The following is a 24,377-nucleotide window of genomic DNA, read 5'->3' on the forward strand; positions in this document are numbered from 1 at the left end:
TTCCAATTGCATATAGAACAGATACAGTTACTGCAACTTTAAGAAGAAAAAAAAAAAGAAATTTTTGCTGAGAATGCCTAAAAACCACACCCTTGAAAAAAATGAAGCTAGGATTAAAACTCAAATCTGTTTAACTTTGAAGCTCAATTCTGCCCACCACACCCAATTTGATGGTGCACTTTTATCAACACTGATCACTAAAGTTAAATACCAAAGTATCTATTGTGTATAGTCGTTGTCCTTTTCATTTTTAAAATATTAACCAAAACTTTAAAACTCCATGAGAAGTAATAACTCAGAAAAATATTTGTGGTAGGTTGCCAAGACCACTTGAATAACAGTAAGTTTTTATAAAACTGAGTCTTATTTTGAGATATAGTTTCTTTTCGATTGAAGTACTTTTTTAATAAATGAAACTCTGGACAAGCCTAGTATAAGAATGGAACCTCTTCCAATGCTATCTACTTACTAATAAACATGTGCAGAGAGCGGAACAGAGCAGAGGGCTTATAATTCTTCAACTGTATCTGGTAGCAAAGACGTCTGATATCATCACGTAAAAAATTGAAGAATAAAACCTCCCAAGCAGCTGATGCAGGAAAGCAGGACAAACTGAAAGATAGGTAGAGAGCAGGCCATCAGGAACTTTAACAGCACAGAACCAGGGACACAGGGAAGAAAATAAAAGGGACTGAGAGAAAATGTGCAAGAGACTTCAGAGTCAAAACATAAAGATGTTAATCTCATGATAAACAGAACACGTTGAAGGAGGAAACGCAAGCACAATCTCGTTCCACTGGACTGACATGATTCAGTTGGGAGAAATACATTTTTTAAAGATTCACAAGAAAAGGGGCCAGAGAAATAAAGTGAAAGACAATCCAATACAAAAATAAATGACAAGGCAGGCAGAGAAATATTGTATTGACAAGAGAGATTGATTCTCCACATCAGAATGATAGAACCTGGGGAAGGAGGAAAGTTCCTTATTTCCAAATAAGAATGACTTGTGTGGGGAGAAGGGTTGGGTGCCGCAATTAAGAAAAAAGATTAAATAAAAATCAAGTGGAAAGTGAAAAATATTAGAGTCTAGAGCAGTCAATGGGGTACTAGGAGAAAATGCTGTCACAATTAAGATTTAATTTGAGCAGCAATGCTTAAAGAGGTACTGTTAGATTGTCCAAAATAACGAACTTTACAATCAATAAGCACAGGTGTTTAGTGTATTTCTCTATATTGCTAATTGAAGGCAATCGATATGTTGTAAAAACCTTTTCAAAAGGGTACTGTTATTTTCATTAGGATCATAATTAGTTTTGTAAAACTTAGCTCACAGTGGTGGTAAGAAGGCTTGCACTCGCATTTAGCAGACTGGAAGCCAGCTCGCAGGTTGGCTTTTAGAGGGAGTTGAGCTGGGCTGGGTCATTTAGCTCCAGTTTTCCTTTGTACTAAACAGAAAAAGCCCTCAGCCCTGCTGACCTCACCACATACTGAAAAGAATTCAAAGCTTTGTCTGCATGTCTGCACCCACTTGTTGCTTTGGAAAGGTGGTCTAGTAAAATGGGAAAAGAAGGGGTTTGGGAATGAGAAACATCTGCATCTGAATCCAGACTCCAGGGCTCCTCTTTTGTGTGACATGAAAGAATTAACAATTAACCTTGGCCCTCAGCTTTTTCACCTGCAAAGTGAGAATAAGAACTTGTATTTTACAAAAATGGTGTGGGGATTAAATGAGATAATGCTGCGTCACAGAGCAGGTAATGGTTAAAAATAATCCCCTTTTCCTTCATGTCAAATATTACTATTACCATCAGCATTCTCACTCTGTTGCTAAGTCTGATATAAGGATAACATTTTTTAAAAATGGCTGTGCAATGGTAGGCCCAGTTTATGCTTATGTAGCATTCAAGCCTGGTTCTCTAGTTCTAAAAAAAAATTCTGTAAGCGCTCCAGTACCTTTTAAATAAATTCTTTTTGTTGTTGTTGTTTCTTAAAATAACCAGAGACTTTCTCTGAATGCCAACTGGAAACCTCGAATGACACAAAGAATAAGAAACACACTGGCTCAGAAGCCAAACAAACTAGGCTTCGTCCAATCTCATCTCTCTTGTACACATCCATTCGGTCATATACAGATAATTTAAATTATCAACTACAAACTACTATCTACCAAACCCTCACTAACTGTCATGGAGATTTCACCCAGTCCCATGACTTTCAATAACAATTTTTATAATAATAACATCATATATATTTATAATATTTATATATATATATCTCAAGACCTAACTCTGCCTTGAATGCCAGAGGGCTTGCAGATCCAAATGTCAGACTGATTAGTATCTCAGGAAGGATGTGTAACAGGTATCTTGAATTTAGCATGCCCCAAACCAGCTCTAAATCTTTTCCCCCAAACATTCTGTCTCTCAATAGACTCTCTTTTAAAAGGTACCTCCATATGCCACGGGAGCTTCCCAAAGAAATAGCAAAAAGACAAAAAAAAAGGTACCTCCATCTTTCCAGTTGTTCAGGCCAAAATCCTTGAAGTCATCTTTCACTTGCCCTTGTCATTCACACCCCACATCAATGCTGTCAGGTTTATCTTCAAAATATATCCAGAATCACACTACTTACCACCTTCACTGCCACCCCCCCTCAGCTTACACCATATGTGATGATGCTTCCTGCATTATTTATAAGACATTCCAAATATTCTCCCTGTTTCCACTCCTGACCTCTTCTGGTCTGTTCTCAGTGCGGCAACGTGTGATCATCCATGAAAAGTAAATCAGGCCACACCAAGCCCTTTAGTTCAAACTTTCCTTTGGCTTTGCATCTCATTCACATTAAATTGCCTACAACAGCCTGGAAGCTTTGTTCTCTCCTCTTCCATGACCTGTCTGATCCAACATCCCATTCTTGTACATCTCATTCACTGCTTTCCAGCCACACTGGCCTCCTGTGCTCAGACCCATCAGGCCCTTTTCCACATCACATCTATGCACTGGTTCTTCCCTCTGCCTATAACACTTCCTTTGAACTGTCCCCGTGGCTCCCTCTTTCACCTCCTCAGGTCTTGATTCAAATGCCACTTTCTCTGCAAAAAGACACTGAGCATTCCCTCCTGAGCCCCTTGCCCTGCTGTATTATTACCCACAGTGCCTTTTTCCATTTAACATTCTGCATATTTCACAAGATGTTTATGCTTAGCCTTTGCCTTCCTGTTCTAGAACATCAGCTCTTTGAGGACAGAGGGTGGTGTTTGTTTGTATTAATCATTTCTTTAGGCCTGGCATATATTAGGCATCTAATATACATGTGTTGAATAAACTTAACGTATCTATCAGACTCTAGGGTACAATAATGAATAAGAGAAAGTCCCAGTCCTCATAAGCTTAAATTCCAGGGCTGGAGGCTGAGGAGACAGTAAACAGGGATACTGTATCCAACTTGGATGAGGAAAGCATGGCTTCTTAGAAGTAAATTCAATGACAAGTCACTTCAACACTCTGAATTTCAGTTTCATCATCAGGAGACTGGAGATAAATCAATCTACCCCTAAGGATGAGAGTTAAATAAGATCAGGGATGTAACATGCCTGCCAGAGGAACTGGCACTTCAAAGACATGCAAAATATGCTCAGCTCCATGGCTATCCTCTCTCAGCATTTTTTATTTTCATCGAGTTCTATCTCCGCAAGTCTCTACCTCTCAGTCTTTATGTTAAATATGATGGCAGTAAGTGGTAGAAATTCTACTGCTACTGCAGATCCAAGTAAATAACGGAATTGTTGCAGAATCTGTTGATGAATCACTGCTTTTATTATTGTCCTAATCATCTGATAACTGAAACACAACCAGGATGGATGCAGAGGGGTCAAGTAGTTAACCATTTGGCTTTCTCAAAAGATGTTATTAAAAGGATGTAAGCAGGAATGTCTCACTGCTTGGAAACACTCAAATGCAACAGACTAAGGATAAGAAGCCCCTTCTGGGGAACTCTTAGTGGAGGCCATTGGCCACCTAACTTTCGCAGCTATTATTAGCATTGCACTCAGATATTGAAATCCAGGAAGTCCTGTTGAGGTGGGTCACTGTTGATACTAGGGCTATTCACTTGGTTATTTCCTTTCCTCTATCCTGTATGTATCCTTGTAAAAGATGAGAGCTAAGCCATTAGTGCTGAATGATGCAATGAGTATTTATATACCTACACACACACACACACACACACACGCACACATATGCACACACATTTAGCAAACATAACACACATACTGACTCCATCTACCATCTACTTTAATTAGATAATTGTATATTGGTAAATACATACATAAGTGATAATGCTTTGATCAAGTAAGTTATTTTATGCTAGCTTATGTATGTATAAATAAAACTTAAGTGCTTTCTCTGTTACTTATACAGTATATATATTGGCTGTTTATAGTAAAAATATTTATGTTTACCTTTAGTCATTCTGTGAGTATGCACTTAGACATTTGCACGATAAAATGCTTAAAAATGCTTTTTTCCAAGAGAAAAAAAATAAAGGCATACATTAGGATTCCCTCCAAATGCTTCTATTCTAGGCATTTTCTTTCTCTTCAGCATTGAACTTTACCCTGAAGGAGGCAACATCGAACAGTTTCTGTTTCTTGAAAAGCATTAAATTAATTTCACTTTTATTTGCAAAAAGAGTTATCAAGTGCCTTTACGAATGTCCAATGAATTGAGAAAACAAGCAAGAATAGGAGGTATATGTCCTCAAGAAGGTTAATCAAATAGGACATCACAGACTAAACTTCACACCCCGTAACATTAAAACCTTAAGAAATCATGCATGATTATGAAGAATAAGTGTAAAAATACAGGCAAAACTTAGCGAGGCATGTTTTCAACATATTGATGCAATTTAAATAGGGAAAGTTTCACTTATATGTATTCATTCATGTATACATTTAAATGCCATATGGGCTAGAGCATCATATTAAGACCCTCAAATTTAGTATTTAGAAGTTCTAGGCTCAAGTATAGTCTTATATTGAATTCTAATCCCTGTAAGATTAGAATTCAATATAAGACTCTGTAATTGATGAAAGAAAGAAATATAGAACCCCAAGCCCTCCCTGAGCTGAAACAGATGCTATCTACTTAAAGGGCAGGAAAAAATATAAGCTTTCTCTTTACATGTTTGACATGTGACAAAAACACTGAATGAAATCCTACAAAATAATTATCACTCAAGGCCTCCTTTTACTTCTAGAGGTACAGACTGCTTTGTTAATGCTTCTCTTTTAGATCAGTGAGGCTGGCTTCCGGGAATTTTCCTTCTTTCACAATAGCCAAATTGATACTAAGGGTCAGAGTCTTTTGCAAAAAGTATTAATGTAGCAAAGAAAATCCATTAAGGCGAGGAAACTAACAAAACAGAATCTTATGCTTGGGGACAAGAATAATTTATTTGTGGATGTGGGACAATGAGTTATTTGGTCTTTCTTCCCAAATGAGATAACTGTCATATCCCATCATATCCCACTACCATGAATTATATAGAACAACATTGGGTGAAATATGAAATTCTAAAAATACACTGAAAGGCTGGAGTCATCTTAATGGTTTATTATGATAGGTGTTCCTGGTTTTGAAATATCTTCTTTCAGAGAAGACAAATGGGGGCGACATTATTTTAGAAAGTCCACATCTTTTAAAAAGATGGATTAAAAGCTCTTTGAGACAGCTGTGCTATTTTATTAGAAGAACAACATTTGCCTCCTAAATAGTCCTTGAGGGCAATTTCATGGAATAATCAAGGGACACTTTGGGCTGCATTCAACACTGAAGCTCGAGGAAATACTGCATAGGAGAAGAGGGCAGGATAGTCAGTTTGCTGCGATGTAAACATGTAAATAAGGACAATGAAGGAAATTAGACTTAAATCAGAGTAATGATGTTCTATTTTCAATTGCAAAAGACACATCTTTTGCACTGCTTCACTGCGGTTGACCCCTGGGCTTTGGAGTAAGAGAAGACTGAATTTGAGAACCTTCTCTGTTCCGTACTCACTTGTGACCATGATTGGGTTCATCAAACGCTCATCACCTCTATATCATCCTCTGTGAAATGGGAACAGTATTTTGTGCCCTTCCTGGTGGTGGTAAGGATTAAAAGATTCAATGCAAGTAATAGGCTTATCATAGTGATTTTGCCCTGGAGAGGAGAACAAACCTGCTATTTTGAAAACTATATAGCTTAGCAGTAAGCCCGTGGGCTCTGATATTACATCCTCAAGATCGGCTCTCTTACATTCCGTGTAACTCTGAGTGATTGACTCAGTCTCTCCCAACTCCAGTTGATTCATCTAAAAAGTAGAGGTGATTTAAGGATCCACCTCTAGAGCTGTGAAGGTTAATCATAAAATGCAAAGTGCTTAGTACTTAGTACAAGAGCTAACAGCGACAGGTAGAAATATAACCTTAAATAACATTAATATACACATAACACAAATCTCAAAGTTTCTAAGCTTTTTTTTTTTTTTAAGGGTCTTTTGGTTTTTGTTCCTTATCTATTTTCATACTACTGAAGTGCCTCAGGAGAAAAATCCTAAATATATAACAGATACACAAGGGCACCATGGAACATGGGCCCTGCACCTGTCATCATGTCACTCATAATCACTTTTCCCTGCTCAAATGTGCACACCTGGGGAAGGTTGAAAACACAGTCTCCTACATTATCCTCCATTACAGTTGGGTAGGGAACATCTGGCCAATTAATTTTCATGGGGTCTTGGAGGCTGGATCACCAATTACAGCATTCATTACTCTCCTATCGTTAGTACACACTAGACTCGGGTAGCTGCTTGCTCAGAAGGCTGGCATTGCTAACATTCCAAAGAAGGATACACAGAGAGGACCACAAATCCTACAAGGCAGAACCGTAATCTGATATGCTGTTATCCTCAGATTTTTCTCTTACAAATACATAAAGTGCCTATGCATTAGTCAAATTATGAAACTAAATACTCTGCCCAAGATAGTGATGCATTTCCATTTGGACTAACCATGAGGTCAGGCAGAAGTCTTCCAAACATCCCTGCTCATTCTGTCTTCTAGTAAAGGAACAGAAATAGAGTCATCAGGCTAAGTCTTAAGAGTCCCCAGAATTTACACTGAAAAGGGTGTTTCATTCTTAAATAATGAACTGTATCTTCCTATCACAAAAAAAAAAAATATTTCCATTGTAACACTACTCAATGAAAATCTCAGTTTGGGTCCATCATTAAAGCAGAAATTTAGGGGTAGGAGATGTTTACGTAGCTGGCTTTTCTTCTATGACTCTGTGCTCTGTGTAACTACCATTTGTCCAATAAATACAAGTCTCTGACAGGTCTATGGTGAACTCAGCAGGGTCTAGGCTATTATTTAAGGCTTTTTAAAGAATAAATATCAAATAATCTGAAAAGGCATCTTAAAGGGTAAAAGTGCAGCCATTTTTTTATGGCTGCTAGCTGCAGGGAATCAAAGGAGAATTTTCTTCCTCTGGAAGGCAGACTTCCACTCAGACTAATGGAAACTCTGCACTTTAACAACGTCTGACGTGGCACAGAGTTGCAACATGCCCATTCAACACCTATAATCATCCGGAAGCAGGCAGACAGTATTGGTGCTGAAATAGTGGAAGAAAATTTGGTCTTTAATTTCCTAATAATGTATGTCTACATATGCATGTATAGGTTATATGTTATATGGGCCTGTGTTTATATACATACATCAAGTTTGAGAGGAGATCAAAAGTTGAATTAGCATCCAGAATTTTGTACTTGATGAACAGTTTGCTCCTCACCAGAGATGACAGTGCTTAGAAGGAAGTATCTCACTTCCCCATCAATGGTCTGGCATACGAATCAAGCGTCACCCCATCTGGTCCTGTTTCCTAAGTTATTCGTCTGGCTGACCCTGAAGAAACCCCCACCTAATTTTACTTCTCTAGATCCCAACATTTTATGCAGCTTGACCATTCGAACATTCATTTGATTCTGTGAAATAGCCAATAGGATTTTAATGAATTCTTTTGTTTTTCTACTTATATTAGTATTGGTCTTTGTGGCAACCAATGGTTTCTGAGTCATGATGAATATATCTTCCCATGCTTCCCGGGACTTCCCACTTTGCAAAACTGAACAGAGGCTATATGTTCTCTCCTGCTCCCATAAAAAGCCAGACTACCCTGGGTTTTATTTTTAAAACATTCTCAGAGTTCTGGTTGTGACTCAGTGGTAATGAACCTGACTAGTATCCATGACGATGCAAGTTCGATCCCTGGCCTCACTCAGTGGATTAAGGATCCGGTGTTGCCATGAGTGGTTGTATGGGTCACCGACGTGGCTCAGATCTGGCGTTGCTGTGGCTATGGCATAGGCTGGCAGCTATAGCTCTGATTTGATCCCTAGCCTGGGAATATCCATATGTCACAGGTGTGGCCATAAAAAAAGCAAAAAAAAAAAAAAAAAGAACTTTCTCACATTCACTTACATTAATAAAGTACTCTTTTAAGACCAGTGAAAGTGATTGAAATATGTAATTGTTTTTTTTTTTCACATTCCTGCTGACTAAAAACTTAAAAAAAAATTAATTTCATTGATTTTGAAACATTCATCTTTTCTCAGCATTTGGACAAAACTGATTCGAGGCAAGTAGGTTCGTTTTTGTATTTGGACATCAGTAGCAATATTTTTCCAAGATTTAAATCATCTACATAGCATGTTAAATTATAGTGCCTCTCTTTCTTCTCTGACAGATTCCAACCTTTTGAGTCTCTGCCTTCCTTCTTTGCTACAGTAAATTGATCCTTTAAAACATCCAGGTGCAAATGAATTAATGGTCTTCTATTGTGAGTAAGAGTGATGGGGGCCCTCCCCCCTCCTCCTCCACATTGAGGTCCCTTCCCCTTCTGAGAAACTCACATATCAATTAAACTCACCTGCTAATTAAAAGCTTGTTTGGAAAAATCCTTGCTAGTTAGAAGCAAAAGGAAAGTGTAAAGGTGTCTAAAAATAGAGGCTTTGAATGTCAATTACTTCCTTCCTCCTCGGTTCCTTGTTCCTTGGGTTGAATTCAATGCTGGTGAAGAGCTATGAGAGGCAGAAAAGAAAGAAAAAAGAGTGTGTATCTTTTTCACCTCTGTTTCCCTAGGAGGGTATTAGGGGTTTAGTAACTTCAGCTTTTTGTCAGCAACATCAAGATACACAGTTTTTATTCATGAGATGAAAACAGCATTTCTCACTCCTTATACAGCCATGCAGATTTCCTGTACACAGGAGTAGAAACCACAATTCTCACATGCTGACTGTCAACAATCAAGCCACAGCCTTTGTCAGCTGGAATATCAGAGCACTGGATGCCAATGTGTAAAGGATGCTCGGTCTCCTCCTTAATGACACCTGCTCTTAGATCTTCAACCACTACCTCTTCCTGTCTGCTTTTTGGATAAATGGGTCCGGAGGGCAGATTTATAGCAATACTGGACTATCTTCTCTTTCTTTTCTACCTTAGACTCAAAAGCTATGTTGCTTTGAAGTAACACGCTAAGTATCAAACTATACAAAATAAAGGAAAATTATGAAAATAGAACTTGGGAGACTGGGAACAAAGCCCCCCTCCTTTTTTTCTTTTTTTTTTTTTTTTTTTTTTTTTTGCTTTTTAGGGTAATACGTGAGGCACATGGAATTTTCCACGCTAGGGGTCAAATGGTAGCTACCGCTGCCAGCCTACACCACAGCCACAGCAACTGTGGATTCTAAACCCATTGAGCAAGACCAGGGATGGAAACCACATCCCCATGGATCCTAGTCGGGTTCATTATCTGCTGAGCCACTAAGGGACCTCCCAAAGCCCCCCTTTATTAAGGTCCCAGGCAAGGAGAACAAATATGATCTGCCTTAGAAAATGATGGCTACTTTATCCATTTATTCATTCATTCAGTACATTTCTATTGGAGGTCCACTCTTTGGTAGTTACTGACTTAGGAGGTGGCATTAGAAATGTTATGGGGAGGTCTCATCGTGGCGCAGCAGAAACGAATCTGACTAGGAACCATGAGGCTTAGGGTTCAATCCCTGGCCTCGCTCAGTGGGTTGAGGATCCGGCATTGCCGTGAGCTGTGGTGTAGGTCACAGTCGCAGCTTGTATCTGGCATTGCTCTGGCTCTGGAGCAGGCCAGCAGCAACAGCTCTGATTAGACTCCTAGCCTGGGAACCTAAATATGCCATGCATGTGGCCCTCAAAAGACAAAAAAAAAAAAAAAAGAATTGTTATGATCCAGTACAAGCCCTTAAGGAGATTATAGTCTAGAAAAGAAGCTAAGAGCAAAATAAATTATAATAACAGGTGACAAACCTGGGAAGGGGAGAAACACAGGGAGCTAACCCAGATATGGAAGGTTGAACAAAGGCTCTTAGCCATGGTTAAAGTTAAGCTGAGGTCAAAAGGTTGAAGATAAAGTAGATAGGAAGGAGAATAAGAGGAGAGAAAGACATTCCAGTGTTGTGGAGCAGATACTGTGAAAGAGACCGTGACAATTTAGGGAACTGCCCATAGTTCTTTGGACTAGAGCACAGGCCACACTACAGCCATATGTGCGTATGAAAGCTCCCAGGCCAGGTGTTGAATCGGACCCGCAGGTGAGGCCCACACCACAGCCACAGCAGCGCTGGGTTCCAGCCGAATCTGAGACCTAAACTGCAGTTTGTGGCAATGCCAGATCCTTAACCCACAGGGCAGGGCCAGGGATCAAACCCTGATCCTCATGGACACTATGTCAGGTTCTTAACCCCCGAGCCACAGTGGGAACTCTAAGGCAAGAAACTTTTCTTATTTGCAGCCATATCCTCCATGCCTAAAATAGTCCCTGGCACAGTGATTAAGTTAAACATGTCCAGGGTATCATGATGAGTGGTCTTGGATCTGAGGGCTTAAACTCCAGTTTCAATCTAACACTAAGGCTCAAGGCCTTCAGTCTTTTTCCATCTAGTGTTTGGGTTTGAGGTCAAAAGAAACTGTACTCCTAGCTGTGAAATCCAAAGTTCTTAGATCAAATCCTCTAGCTCCCAATTAATCCTCTAAGTTGCAAACCTCTAACAGTTTCCCATTGCAGTGAAAATAAAAGGGCAGCACTGTCCTTATCAAGGCCCATTGTCCTTCAGTGATACCTCCTACTTTGTCTCAACATTGCTCTGACGTGTCTACATTTTAGGCACACTGACTTTCTATCTATTCCTCAAGCACCTCGCACTTGTTTTCATTCGATGGCCTTTGCTCTTTTCTTGCTGCCTGGAATGCTCTTCCCTGAGAACTTTGCATGGTTCACTCTTATCATAAAGGTCTCAGATTGAATGTCCCATCTTCGATGAGACCGTCTCTGACCATCCTTTTAAAATGGCTACATTTACCTATTGGTATTATTTCATCATGTCATCCTGCTTTATAGTCTTCATAGCAATTCTTATTATTTGACATTTTCCTCGTGTCTCTTCCCACCCTCTATAACTAGTCTGTTAGTTCCCTAAAGAAAAATATAGTTGTTATCATTAAAGGAGTGCTTTGTATATAGCAGGTACTGAATAAATGTTGATTGCATAAATGAATAAACTGTCCAGTGATAAGCAGTCCTTCAATTAAGCTGAGAAAAATTATGGGCATTGCTATCTGTAACAGTAAATTCAGGGCTGCAGCTATAATATTACCACGAACTTTTTTTTTAGGTGGTGTGGAGCTAAGTGCTAAGACTAAAGTTGAGATCCATTCTTTAAAGGTATTTAAAAAAAAATCCATAATGGACTTGGAGGGTATTATACTAAGTGAAATAAGTCAGACAAAGACAAATTACTGTATAATATTACTTATGCAGAAACTGAAAAATACAATGAACTAGTGAATAAAGCAAAAAAGAAGCCGACTCACAAATATATAGAGAGAACAAACCATTGGAGAGACAGATGAAGGGAGGAGCAACATAGGAGTGGGGGAAAAAAGGGTTATTACTGGATTATGTAAATTGTGTGTGTGAAACTAAAAAATTGTAAGGCACTATAAAATTTAAGGAATCGTTTATTAAAAAAATTAAAAGTCTACTTTGATTTCCCCTAATATTTTAAACTCCAAGGAGTTTTTTGTTTTGTTTTGCTTTTTGGCCATGCCTGCTTGAAGTTCCCAGGCCAGGAATCTATGCCACCGCAGTGAGCAGTGACCTGTACTGCTGCAGTGACAATGCCAGGTCCTTAACCCATTGTACCACAAGGGAACTCCTCCAAGGGTTTTAAAAATTGGCATAAAATACCTTCACTCATGTTGGCTATAAAGAAAAATACAGCATGAAGAATGTCATTCTGTAAGACCCTTGATTAATTTTTGAACATAAGGACTAAGGCCTAGATTGCACCAGTGACTAGATCACTGTACAACAAACTCTGCATGGAAGAGGACAAAATATAGAATTGGTTTTCTATGTCAGCATCATAAAAACCAGTATTCTGAAATGGACACAAAGAAAGACACAAAGCCCCTGCTCCAAAGTTGAATGTCATAAAGAATTATGAGCAAGTATGACATTATAAATAACCATATTCTTTTAAGAGTGTGATTCATATGGTCAAACTTTAGTTAAAGAGCTGTCCATTTCATTTCTATGGAAAGGGTATCATTTAAATTAGGGAGGTAATAGGGGATAGTGGTTAAAAATAGGGGTGTCAGAACCAGTAACTCCTCGATTCAGAACTCACCCCTTTACCATCTCTGAGTTCTTAGGCTAATTTACTCTAAGTTTGTGAGTCACTGTTTCCTCAACTGTAAAATACTGAGAGTAATTCTCATTGCCTTGGAGTTGTGAGCTTAAATGGGATAATGACACCTAATGAAAACTCAATAAATGTTAGTAATTATTTTTAGCCTCATTTTGTTTAGGAGAAAATTAAAAAGTGAAGTGACTTTTTGTAAAAAGAGTAAAAATTAACCCCTAAATTCAAATATCTTAATTGATTTTTGAAATTGAGTTATTTGAAAACACAGGGTTTTTTGTTGTTGTTGTTGTTGTTGTTATTACATTTTCCCCTTTGTTGATATTTTTGTTCATTTCTAAAGGAATCGCTTGCCTGCTCCATGTCTCCGTTTTTATTTTATTTATTTATTTATTTTTGGACAGAGCTATCATGGTTTATTTCTGGACATGTCTCAGTTTTTATATCTGCCCACACTTTGTGGTGATTTCCCAATACTTCTTTTGCACAATATTAGAAATCAGGCTTTGTTATATTTTTTTATTTATATCCAGAGGCTCCAACATGAAAATTTCTGTAGTATTTGCACAGTGCCCTTTCATAGCTCAAGCCTCTCTTAGAAGTTTCCTAACATGTTTTGCATCTCTTTATCAGGAATTAAAGTAATTAGATGTCCTTCTCTTTATGTAGCAAATCTTACGTTCATCTCAGTTGCTTTCCACTATGTTAACTTACTTTGGTGGACAACAGCTACTCTATACCTTTAGAAGGCAATCAGGGAGACAGATTTAGATCTAAAACTTGCATACAACTTTGTTTTCATTTTATCTCCTGTTCTTTTCATTCATCTGGTGTAGTCCTAAAACGTGCAAATCAGGGTATGTGTGGTGCTTAACAACAGAATGCAAAACTTCTTTCATCCCTCACTAGGTTAATCCTTTATTCTCTTTGAAAAACAGAATTCACCTTTTTTTCTCCTCCAGAGTAAGAATACTTCTGTTTTTGCAGAAATCTATAATGTTTTCTTACCTTGAAGCCTGTATATGAAAAACCAAAAGGAGCAGGTTTTTTTTCTTTTTTAAATTTTTCCTTTTTTGGTTATTTGTGTTATACAATTAAAACAAACAAACAAACAAAAAAACAAAACACAATCAGCTGGAGTTCCAGAGATCTGCATTATGTGTTAATGACTCTGGTTAATTAGAGTGCTATTTAATTTTCGTAATTCAGCCTGAGCCTGAATAGTGCAAAATCCATTTGACCTGTATCTTACAGTCATCCGCCTGCCACAAGTCTCAGACCTTTTTAATGATGAGCTGTTCTGACTGGTAATCACCTTTGGGCCTCCCGTTCCTTCTCTTTACAAATTAAAAAGGAGCCTGCAAAAACATCCTGGTGCAGGGGTTCTTAGGCAATATGATGAGGTTGCAAGAGTAGAAAACTATCAGCATTCTTGAATACTGATGACTGAAAAATGTAGTCAGGCCATCTCCAACCATTCTCTACTACTTGTACATTTAGAAAAAAAAATAAGATGAAGAAGAGGTACACCGAGCTTAAAGGGAGTGTGGCCAGGGATGAGCTAGAGAAGTAGATGTGGGTCCTGTCCTGTATGGTATGTGTTTATGTTAGAGAAGAGGCTGCCATAATTCCATCGCAGTTCTTAAAGGTTCTAGACTGGAAGGATGAAAATTAAAGTGACACAAACAGTCAGCAGGCTTGTTGCAATCCAAGCAAGAAAGAATGGTGTGTTGGATACAGGATGGTGGTATTAAACAATCACACATTTAAATATTATTTGTTAAACAGTGGCCATTTTAGGCCCTATTTTGGATGTCAGGAAAGAGTTTTGAAAACAAAAGACAAGATTGCTTCTCCAATAAAGTCTACTTTCTAACTGGAGGAAATTGAGAGGAAAATGAATAAAAGAATAGATAACACTATCTGGTTCCTGGAGGGTGATGCAATTCAGGGAGAGTTGGAAGGGACTTCAGATTGGGAGATTAGGAACCAAGTTTTCTCTGAAGAGAAGACACCAAAAGGAAGCAGTGGCCAATAAGAAAAGCATCCACAAAGTAGACTTAGCAGGAAAGGTTGATATATTCAAGACCAAGAATAAAAGTTGGGAGTGGGAGATGGGAGAATAAAAGCAGATGAAATTAGAGCAATAGGACTTTTGATGTTGGGTAAGAGTTTAGGTATTAAGTGAAGACTTCTATGAAAGGAAATAACATAGCAGGAATTAGATTTTTAAGAGACCACTCTGGCTCTTGAGTAGTTCATGGATTGTAAAGGTCAAGAGGAGAGTTACAGCAGTTTGTAAATTTTTACTCTAGAACAAGTTATAATGGGGAGAACCATAGAGATGGAGAGCAGAGACAGAGTTTGGGAAATTGTGGAGGTAATATTGACAGCTCTCACTGAAAAACTGAATATAGACGCTGGAAGAAGGGAACAAATCAAGGCAAAATTCTAGATCTTGAATTTCAGCCATAAAGTGGCTGTGGTGCCATTTGTGAGATGGTATATCTTAGGGAAGAACAAGCTTGGAGAAGAGAATATGGCTAAGATGTTAATATCAGCATGCCTATGACAACATCCAAGCTGAAATACCAGATTGGAAGTTAAGGACTTGAGTCTTGAGTTTGGGATAAGTTCACAAAGGAGATATAAACCTGGCACTCATTAGGATGCAGGTGGTGTTTTATGGCATATAAGTAGAGGAGTGTGTGGATAGAAAATGCCAAGAATGGAGCCTTCTTTGGGCAAGCAGAATAGCAGACATCTGGAAGTGTGAGAGGGGAACAAAGCCGGGGGAGGAAAAGCAGAATGTGTCATGAGAGTCAAGAGCAGGAAGAAAATCAAGGAGAGGGGTCCAATATGAGAAATGCTGCTGAGAGTTCAAATAATGAAAGAGGGAGAAAAGTGGAGGAGTTCCAGGATGTATATTGGAGGGGTGTTCAACTGCAGGATGTGTTGTTGCGTTGATCTTGGTATGGAGATCAAGGGCTTCTCCTAATCCTTCACCATATCACTCCAGTCTCCCTCCTGCTTCTCTGCCTCCCTTGTACTTCTGATTTATCATCTCACAAAGGCAATCAACACAAAATAAGCATGTCTAGTTTGCTATCCTTTCCATGCCTCTAATTTGTTTCTTGTACTGCCCCTTTTTCCACAATGTTGCAGATAAAACACAGGTGAGACTCTACCTTCAAAAATCTCCAGCAGCCTTTCTTCGCCTGGGATTAAATTAAATATTCTTCCTTCAAAAGCTCAGCTTTAATGTATCTGACCCAGCCAATGGTCTCCGAGTGCCCCTGCAGAATTCTTTCTTCTGCTGTTTCCATAGTACATTGCTTGTACCTATATAGAGAGCTTTCAAAATTCTGCCATGGGATGTTTATATTTCAGTTTCCCCTATTTCCCTGAAAATATCTTGAGAAGAATTACTAAAAGTGTGGGCTGAAGTGACTACAGCAACAGCAAGAAAAATAGTAGCCAGAACACCAGGTCAAAAATCAACATTGATATTTAAGTCATTGGTATGTGTCAGGCATAATACTTAGCACTTTAAATCAATCACATTATTAATATTTCTTGACTCATTGGGGCAAGCACCAGTATTATTCTAACTTTACAGAGGAAGAACCTGAGGCAGAGAAAGACGAGTCACATGTTTGAGATCAAATGAATATTGTGTATAGAGCATATGCATGTAGAGTAGGATGTGAAGTTTATATTTTCCCCAAGTTTGTGGGGTCTTCCTTATGGTAATGCATAGAAACCATCACTGGACTCATTTCGGAAAGATAAGAGTAACTTAATCAGTATACATTTCTGGGAAAGAGCTTCATTGACTTCCAAGTCAATCAAAATTTACAGCTCTAGATTGCTTTCTAGAGAGTTTATGTGTTGTCAGGGAGGGTTCCATATGTACCTTTAGTTGAGGTTGGCATATGAGGACAGTTAATTTAATTACCAGGATGCAACTTCCTGTGTGCCCAGAGCATGGTGAATAAGGCTGAAGTTGGCAGCCTGAAAAATGGGGAAAAAAATAAAAGTATCCACCAGATCACCAGGCCATAGGAAAGGGAGCTTAAGGAGCACATGCCTTAAGGACCCCTCAACACAGCACAATGGGAAAAGCTTCTGGGTTTGGCCAATCTCCTTCTGCTCAACGAAAGGAGATTTCATTTCTAATTATGGGTGAGCTATTTTTGTCATATTCCCCTACAGGGTCACTGCTTCTAATCCTGCCACTTATTAATTTGGGAAACATTTTGGAAAATACTTGAGATTAAGACTGATGGGTTCTATTTTAAACTATACTCCAAAGAGAGAAGCTGAAATAAGCAAGTCAGTGCATCCTTTGCTAAGTTGATAGGCAGTGAATTGTAGTAAAAGGAATTAAGCTCCAGGACAAAATTAAGTCCTATAAAGCAGTGCTTTATAATCATTTCTATGGCTGTGAAACCTGGTTCTATAAGCACAAGGACATTTAGTTTGTAGAGAAAATTTGTTGGAATGCCTCCGAATAAGGATACCACTTGGCGACAAGCTGTAATAGTTTGTCTGTATTTATGAAAACATTTACACCGTTCTTTTCCTTTCTTTGGCCTGGGTCTTCATCACCTCATACCTAGGTTACAAGAGTTTTCAATGAGCCTCTTTGATGATCATTCCTGGATCCATCTCATTCTGCAAGCTTGTGATCTATTCATCCTTTCTAAACACCACTTGTACCACGTCACTCACTATCTCCTGTTGCTTAAGAATCTACAATGTCTCTTTGCCAACCACTGAGCAACTTCCATATAACTCAACTTGATATGCAACTGGCCCCACCCTATGGATTCTATATGATAGAAAATCCTCTCCATCCTGCTTAGCCCAAATTCCTCCTCATCACACAGACATACAGACCTGGCTTTTCTTCCTACCTATTCTTTCTCAATCCACATTTTTGTTTTTCAATGTCTAGCACAAAAATCATTTCCTTAATGAACCACTTCCAGATAACTCCCTACCCCTTTATTTAGCGATCTATTAATTCAACACCCGTTTTCAATGCAGCACAGAATGCAGGTTTCTAACAACCTTAACTAATTGCCTTACAAATGCACTAGATTTCTTTCATGTACATGTATTGTCTCCTCGATTTAATAAATTCCTTGAGGGAACACATGCATTTTTGTTGTTGTTTTTATATGACTTACTCTACTCTAACACAGTGTTAGGCAAGGAGAAGGAACTTAATAACTATGTGTTGAAGGAAGTTTAAAAAAAATTTTTTTTCTACAATGCAGAGTGGAAAGTGCACCAGATTGAGAAGCTGTAAGGCAGGTTCTGGTTTTGATAGTAGCACTTATTAACTGGGTGCAAATCATTTAATTCCTCTAAGACCCAATGTGAAAGTTTGTAAGCTAAGAGTAATAGTAGTATCTTTCCTACTTATTACAAAACTATGACATGAGGAAGGAAACGATGCATATAAAAGTGGTTTTATTTCAAAAAGAAGGCATTTCTATATTTAATTGTATTTCCCCATTCAGCATAGAAACCAATCTTCCTCCATCCTGGAGATATTTTTGAAATTGATTTTTACATGGTTGATACAGTGAACAAGGGTGAACAACTGACATGAAACAATATGAAAAGTGATTCGTAACAATATGACCAAACAAAAGGCTTATACACAGGGATTCAGAGCAGCTTTATTCATAATGGCTCAAAACTAAAAATAAACCAAATATCAAAATGTTAATAAATACATAAATTGTGGCACATTCACCCAAGAAAATAGAGCTTAGGAATCAAAAAGGAATGAGTGAAGAGGAATAAATCTCAAAAGTATCATGCCAAGCAAAAGAAGCCAGACACAAAAAAGTACATGTTGTATGCTGCCGTTTAGATAAAATTCTAGAAAAGACAAATATATAAGACAAGCAGAACAGCCGTTGTCTCATGCCAAAGGTGAGAGTAGGAATTATATAGGATGGGGCACAAAAACCTTTCTGAAGTGTATGAAATATATATGGTGTATATACATAGGTATATGTATATTTGTCAAAAGTTACTGATATATATCTTAAATAGGTACATTTTATTATATGTAAACTTTAACTTAAAATTTTTAAAAATTGCATTTGAGATTGATCTGTGACTTCATTATAGTTTCTGCAGAGAAATAAAGATTAACCGGAATATTATAAATGGCCTTCTTTTACAAAGGGGAGAAAGAATGAATTACTTCCCCTCTCAAGAAACACTGAGGATTTTAGCCAGTCGGTCGCTAATTTGGCAGAGAAGAAAGCAAAGTGAAATGGAATTTGTTCATGGGCCTCTGAGATCTAATACATCTGCCAAAATTAGATGCATTACTTTCTTCTTAGTGATGAACTAAAATCCTCCCTTTATTTATTTATTTATTTTTTCAGGATTAAGAAAAGAATATTACCTCACTGAAAACAGGAATATCTATGTTAGGTCAGATTTCCACAGTCCACAAAATGCCAGCCCCCGCACTGTAGGATTTACATTTCTAGACTCTCAAAAAATCAGCAAAAGCTGATAACTGTACAGCTTCTGTACTCTCCAATTATCTCCTTTCAGAGCCAGAACACACAAACACTTTTTTGCATTTAATTAAGTATTGCAATTCCAGATTATCTTTGATTAATGAAGAGCAATACAGCGTATAGCTAGAATTATGTGATTATTTCACAATTGATCTTTAATTATTCCATCTGATAATAATTTCACTAATTTTTCATAATGTTCTCATCTAGCTCCTTATAAATGAGCTATAACAATTAATAATTTTCATTAATTTTCCTTGAAAATGATGTGAAGTTTTAGATAGAACTCTTAACCTTCAAAAACTGTTTTTAAATTTTTAATTAAAGGATAAGCGGCACTATCATATGGAAAAACTGCATGATTTCTTCAGATAGAGCAAGTCGAGTAAACACTCAAATGTTTCCTTCTCTTTTTGTCATTTGTAAGTTGGTACTTGGATGACTGGTACTAAATCATATATATATATTTTCTCTCTCCTTCCTACATTCTTAATAGCAGTGTTTCAGAGTCGGACAGATGTTGATTTCATGCCAATTTGACCCTTTCTACATGATCTTGGCCAATTTACTTAATCTCTACATTTCTGCAGCCATGCTAATAAGTTGGACATTACAGCTTTCACTGAGAACTAGGTGGTGCTTATGGGATTAGGTGAAGATGCCTAGGGACAGTATACAGGTAGAAGGACCAAGGTCAGAGCGTTCACATACTTCATTTCTTACCAAGCAGGACAGGAGACTGGCAGGGAGACTGCAAAGGTGCTGGCTATGATGCTGGAGGAAACTCAGATGACAATGATGAGAGGCAAAAGAAGGAAGGGGTTCCAGAAGATGTTTATCATGTACTAAATACCCTTAACATCCAGTCCTCGGATTAACCCTTCCCACAGCCCTCCGAAGCACTTGTAACATCATCCACATTTTTACAAAAAGGAAAATAAAGCATACCAAGTTCATCCAGCCAATGAAGGCAGAGTCAAGCCTTCATTCTAAAACTAACTGATTTAGAACCCACAGTGTGTTTGTTAAACGCAAACCTCTATAGGAGTTCCTGTCGTGGCTCAGTGGTTAAGGAATCCGTCTAGGAACCATGGGGTTGCGGGTTCTATCCCTGGCCTTGCTCAGTGGGTTAAGGATCCAGCATTGCCATGAGCTGTGGTATAGGTCGCAGATGCGGCTTGGATCTGGCGTTGCTATGGCTCTGGCATGGGCCGGTGGCTGCAGCTCCAATTGGACCCCTAGCCTGGAAACCTCCATATGCTGCAGGTGTGGCCCTAGAAAAGGCAAAAAGAAAAAGAAAAGGAGGAATCCTCTATGGCTTGTTTACCATTTATAAACATTTAGGTCCATTCTGGCTGCTGTCTTTTACTATACTGACTGAGACTCTGTGTACCAGGCACTAACACAGCCTCGGGGAACAGCAAGGTGACCTGGAAACCATTTTACTCCAGAATCTGATCTTCTAGCAATTGGGTATTTGGAGACTGATTGGACTGATGGGGATCTTGAAGGGACACAGCAGGACCAATGACTAGTAGTGAACATAGAGCTTTGTGCTAAGAATTTTAACCTAATTATATTAGGAGGGCATGACTTCGAAGTTGTTGGAAAATATATTGCCATTGATTACTATTTAGAAACTCACCTATCCCTTCCAAACATATTCACAGTAAAATATCTAAAAATATTTGCCATTTATTAAATATGTGTACTGTGCCAGGCACCGTGCTAAATATTCAATGTATATTCCTCAACAGTATGAGACAGGCATTATTTATTCCCATTTTCTGCAGGAGAAAACTGAGATTTAGAGTTTTGAGTGACTGGCTGAAGGTCACAGGACTTGGAAATGGCAAACCAGGACTTAAACTGAAATCTTACTCTGGATTTAAAACTATACAGTATGGCCAGAATGGATTATTTACCCAAGGAAAAAAAGACTGGTGTATTAGGCATCAAAAGTTGTTGTAGATAAGGGAATTTCCCCAAGCAGTTAAAGTAACCAGAAACCAAAATTTTAAATTGTTAACTGTTGGGGAGTAGAACTGTTTCTAAAATTGGTACCTGCCTTTCTACCTTCTTAGCTACTGAACGCTAGGTAGGGTTTACATTTTCTTGAGAACATAAGACATCCAATATAATCATCAGTCATGGTACTGTTCACAGATGTAAGACCAGTAGGTTGCAGAGTTAAATGAATAAAACCCCTATAATAAATAGAATTTATTTTCTTGAAAAAATTTGTTAGTGTCAGCTGACTTCATTTAGGGCATTTGCCTCATTTTTTTAAAAAATGGAGAAACCAATTTTCATGTGTCAGACTTCTAGAAAGACAATACAGCCAACTTTGTACAAAACATATTAGGGAATCAAACTCAAAATATTGATTTCCCAAGCAATTTTTTTTTTCTCCTCTGGAAAATAATCTTATTCATGGTGCTCTCCTTTGTCTTTGTCTCATCAATAAGAGTCAGAGCACAGTGTAGGATTTCTGCATTACTAACACAAAGAGTAAAATTCCTCTCTTATGTCCTTCCCACTTATTCATAGTGAATCCATTGATGGAGACAAACTATGGAAAACCGTCAAAAGAGTTTTGTGTAGATTCAAAATGAGCATATTGATTACAACCAAAAGTTGACAACATAGAGCTATCATCTTTTTAACAAAATTGTATATTGACATTTGTAATGGATTCTTGAATATTCAAGGAGATTAGAGTATAACAAACGTAATTATTTAAAAGGCACAATGGGCTTCAACATTCTCACAAAATAGTACCTCAATATTCTGATTAAGATTCTGTTGCTCTGGTTTGTTAGACTGAATACATTGCAACAGTAACACCTCTAAAGGATTAAAGAAAAGAAAGGCAGGATACCACCTCTGCTTCTTGGGGGTAACCTCTACTTCGTGACAGATAAGCTGTATTCTTTTTTGGTAGGGCTGCCATTTTGAAAGAATTATTCATTGGATGTACAAAAAGATCAATGAATTGGCCAGAAAAGTATATTCTAACTCACTCAAATATTTGACCTATTAGAAAGCTCAGGGATAATAATAACTTCCAATTATCATTTTTTACAGTAATCTAGGATTTATGAAAGATTAAGTGAAGTTCACTTTAACTAGTTTAAAATAAAATCGATAGGTTTAATCAGCCACTGAAAACTGTTTAAGTGCTGGTTTTGTTCAGAAGTCTTTCTTCTGAAATACCCATTAAATGGTTTTGTGGCTCTATGAGTTATTGGTTTATTTTTATCAGTTGTATTAAGCTGTCTATCATGTCTCCTTTAAAAATACTGCAGTTAACGGGAATACGATGCTCACCTAACTAGTTATTTACACATGTGTTTGGTCCTCATTTGCTCTCCCCATCTCTTGCCACTTTTTGCTCCTCTTTATTTCTTCCTTCTTTGTCTCTCTCACCTATTGAGAGTCAATTATATACCATGTACCCTGCCTAGGTTTGTTTAAAGATAAAATTAAAAATGAGTTTTCTTAGAGGGGTACTCCATGATTTTCTTCAGGTTTGGACTACACACTTGGGGATATATTTTAAACTATAGATTTTATGTTTCATGTCATAACTTGTATGTTCTACTGTAACACAGTTTAGCTTTCTCTTGCAACAGAATGAATAACTTTGTGTCATTCCCAATTAAGCCTTCCCATCACGTGCCCTAATTAGCACAAAATGGAATTAGGTAAAAATGATTCCACTCTCGTAGGCTAAGGCAAAAAAGCAGGACCTCTCTGGTCCTTTTCTTTAATGCTCCAGGGCCTGCACCCACTGTAGAGCTGTCCAATGAGGGATGAATCTTCAATGTGGCACCGAGTGCCCTGAGGGGGTGTGGAGATATAAGCTGCTTGTTAAAGAGCTGTATTCACATCTATTTCCTTGAAGCTTCAGAATGGCAAGTTACTTTGCCTCTCTATGGATATATTTGTTTTGTTTTTTTTTTTTTGTCTTTTGTCTTTTTGTTGTTGTTGTTGTTGTTACTATTTCTTGGGCCGCTCCCGCGGCATATGGAGATTCCCAGGCTAGGGGTTGAATCGGAGCTGTAGCCACCGGCCTACGCCAGAGCCACAGCAACGAGGGATCCGAGCCGCGTCTGCAACCTACACCACAGCTCACGGCAACGCCGGATCGTTAACCCACTGAGCAAGGGACAGGGACCGAACCCGCAACCTCATGGTTCCTAGTCGGATTCGTTAACCACTGCGCCACGATGGGAACTCCAGTATTTGTTATTTATGTGTTATCTATAGCTTCTCCTTTTTTTTTTTTTTTTTTTTTTTTTTTGCCTTCTCCATTCTGTGGTTTCCCTTGCGTCTCCCATGACTCCCAACTTTCTGGCTAAACAACCTGATTTTTACAGCAGCTAAAGAGTGCTCCCATGCTTTCCCCTTAGTCTAAATAACAGCATTTTACTTCTAACAGCTGGATATTTGGGCCTCTTGGTTCACTCAGTTGGAAAACTGTGCCACTCATTGACAAAGGGCCCCAGCTATGGAATCAGATTCAATCTTGACTGTACCATTTCTAGCTGAATGACCTAAGGTGAGTTGCTTAATGGCTCTGAGATTCAATTTCTTCATCTGGAAGATGGGAATAACAATGCTAGTCCTTATTTCATAAGGTTTCTGTGACAGTTAAATGTAATAATATACATTAAAGCACTTAGAACAGTGACTGTGATTTGCTAAGCACTCAATCAATCTTAACTATTGTTAAAGTTTTATTTTGCTCGACTTGCTTCTTTTTTCTCTGTGCAAAAGATAATTTTTTAAAAAGAAGTATTTGTATGTTTTTGTCCTTGTTAATGCCTGATATCAAATTTTCAGATACTCTGAATGTATAAGTTTCACAATGATTTTCACAATATGTATTATTTTTAATATAAAGATGTCCTCAAAGAGCAAGCACATGCATGTGAGCACACACATACACACACACACTCAAAGCCTGTTGGCTGTTCTAGGTCAGCAGATGTTACCCTGTTACTTTAAGTTAGAATGGGCACATGT

General features: G+C 38.1%; 1 protein-coding gene and 1 long non-coding RNA gene across 2 annotated transcripts in view; one reads left to right on the forward strand and one right to left on the reverse strand.

Moving 5' to 3' along the window:
* TENM2 (teneurin transmembrane protein 2) overlaps positions 1-24,377 on the reverse strand; it is a 3,459,878-nt gene that overhangs the window by 1,364,476 nt on the left and 2,071,025 nt on the right. The window contains 1 exon segment of the mRNA XM_021076712.1: positions 8,979-9,129. The gene's annotated coding sequence lies outside the window, so the exon portion shown is untranslated.
* LOC110257233 overlaps positions 1-24,377 on the forward strand; it is a 33,004-nt gene that overhangs the window by 4,718 nt on the left and 3,909 nt on the right. The window contains exon 2 of the long non-coding RNA XR_002339566.1: positions 23,791-23,910. This is a non-coding gene — a long non-coding RNA (uncharacterized LOC110257233). The remainder of the gene's footprint in view (positions 1-23,790; positions 23,911-24,377) is intronic.

This window comes from Sus scrofa, chromosome 16 (genome assembly GCF_000003025.6).
Source record: "Sus scrofa isolate TJ Tabasco breed Duroc chromosome 16, Sscrofa11.1, whole genome shotgun sequence".
Taxonomy (NCBI): domain Eukaryota; kingdom Metazoa; phylum Chordata; class Mammalia; order Artiodactyla; family Suidae; genus Sus; species Sus scrofa.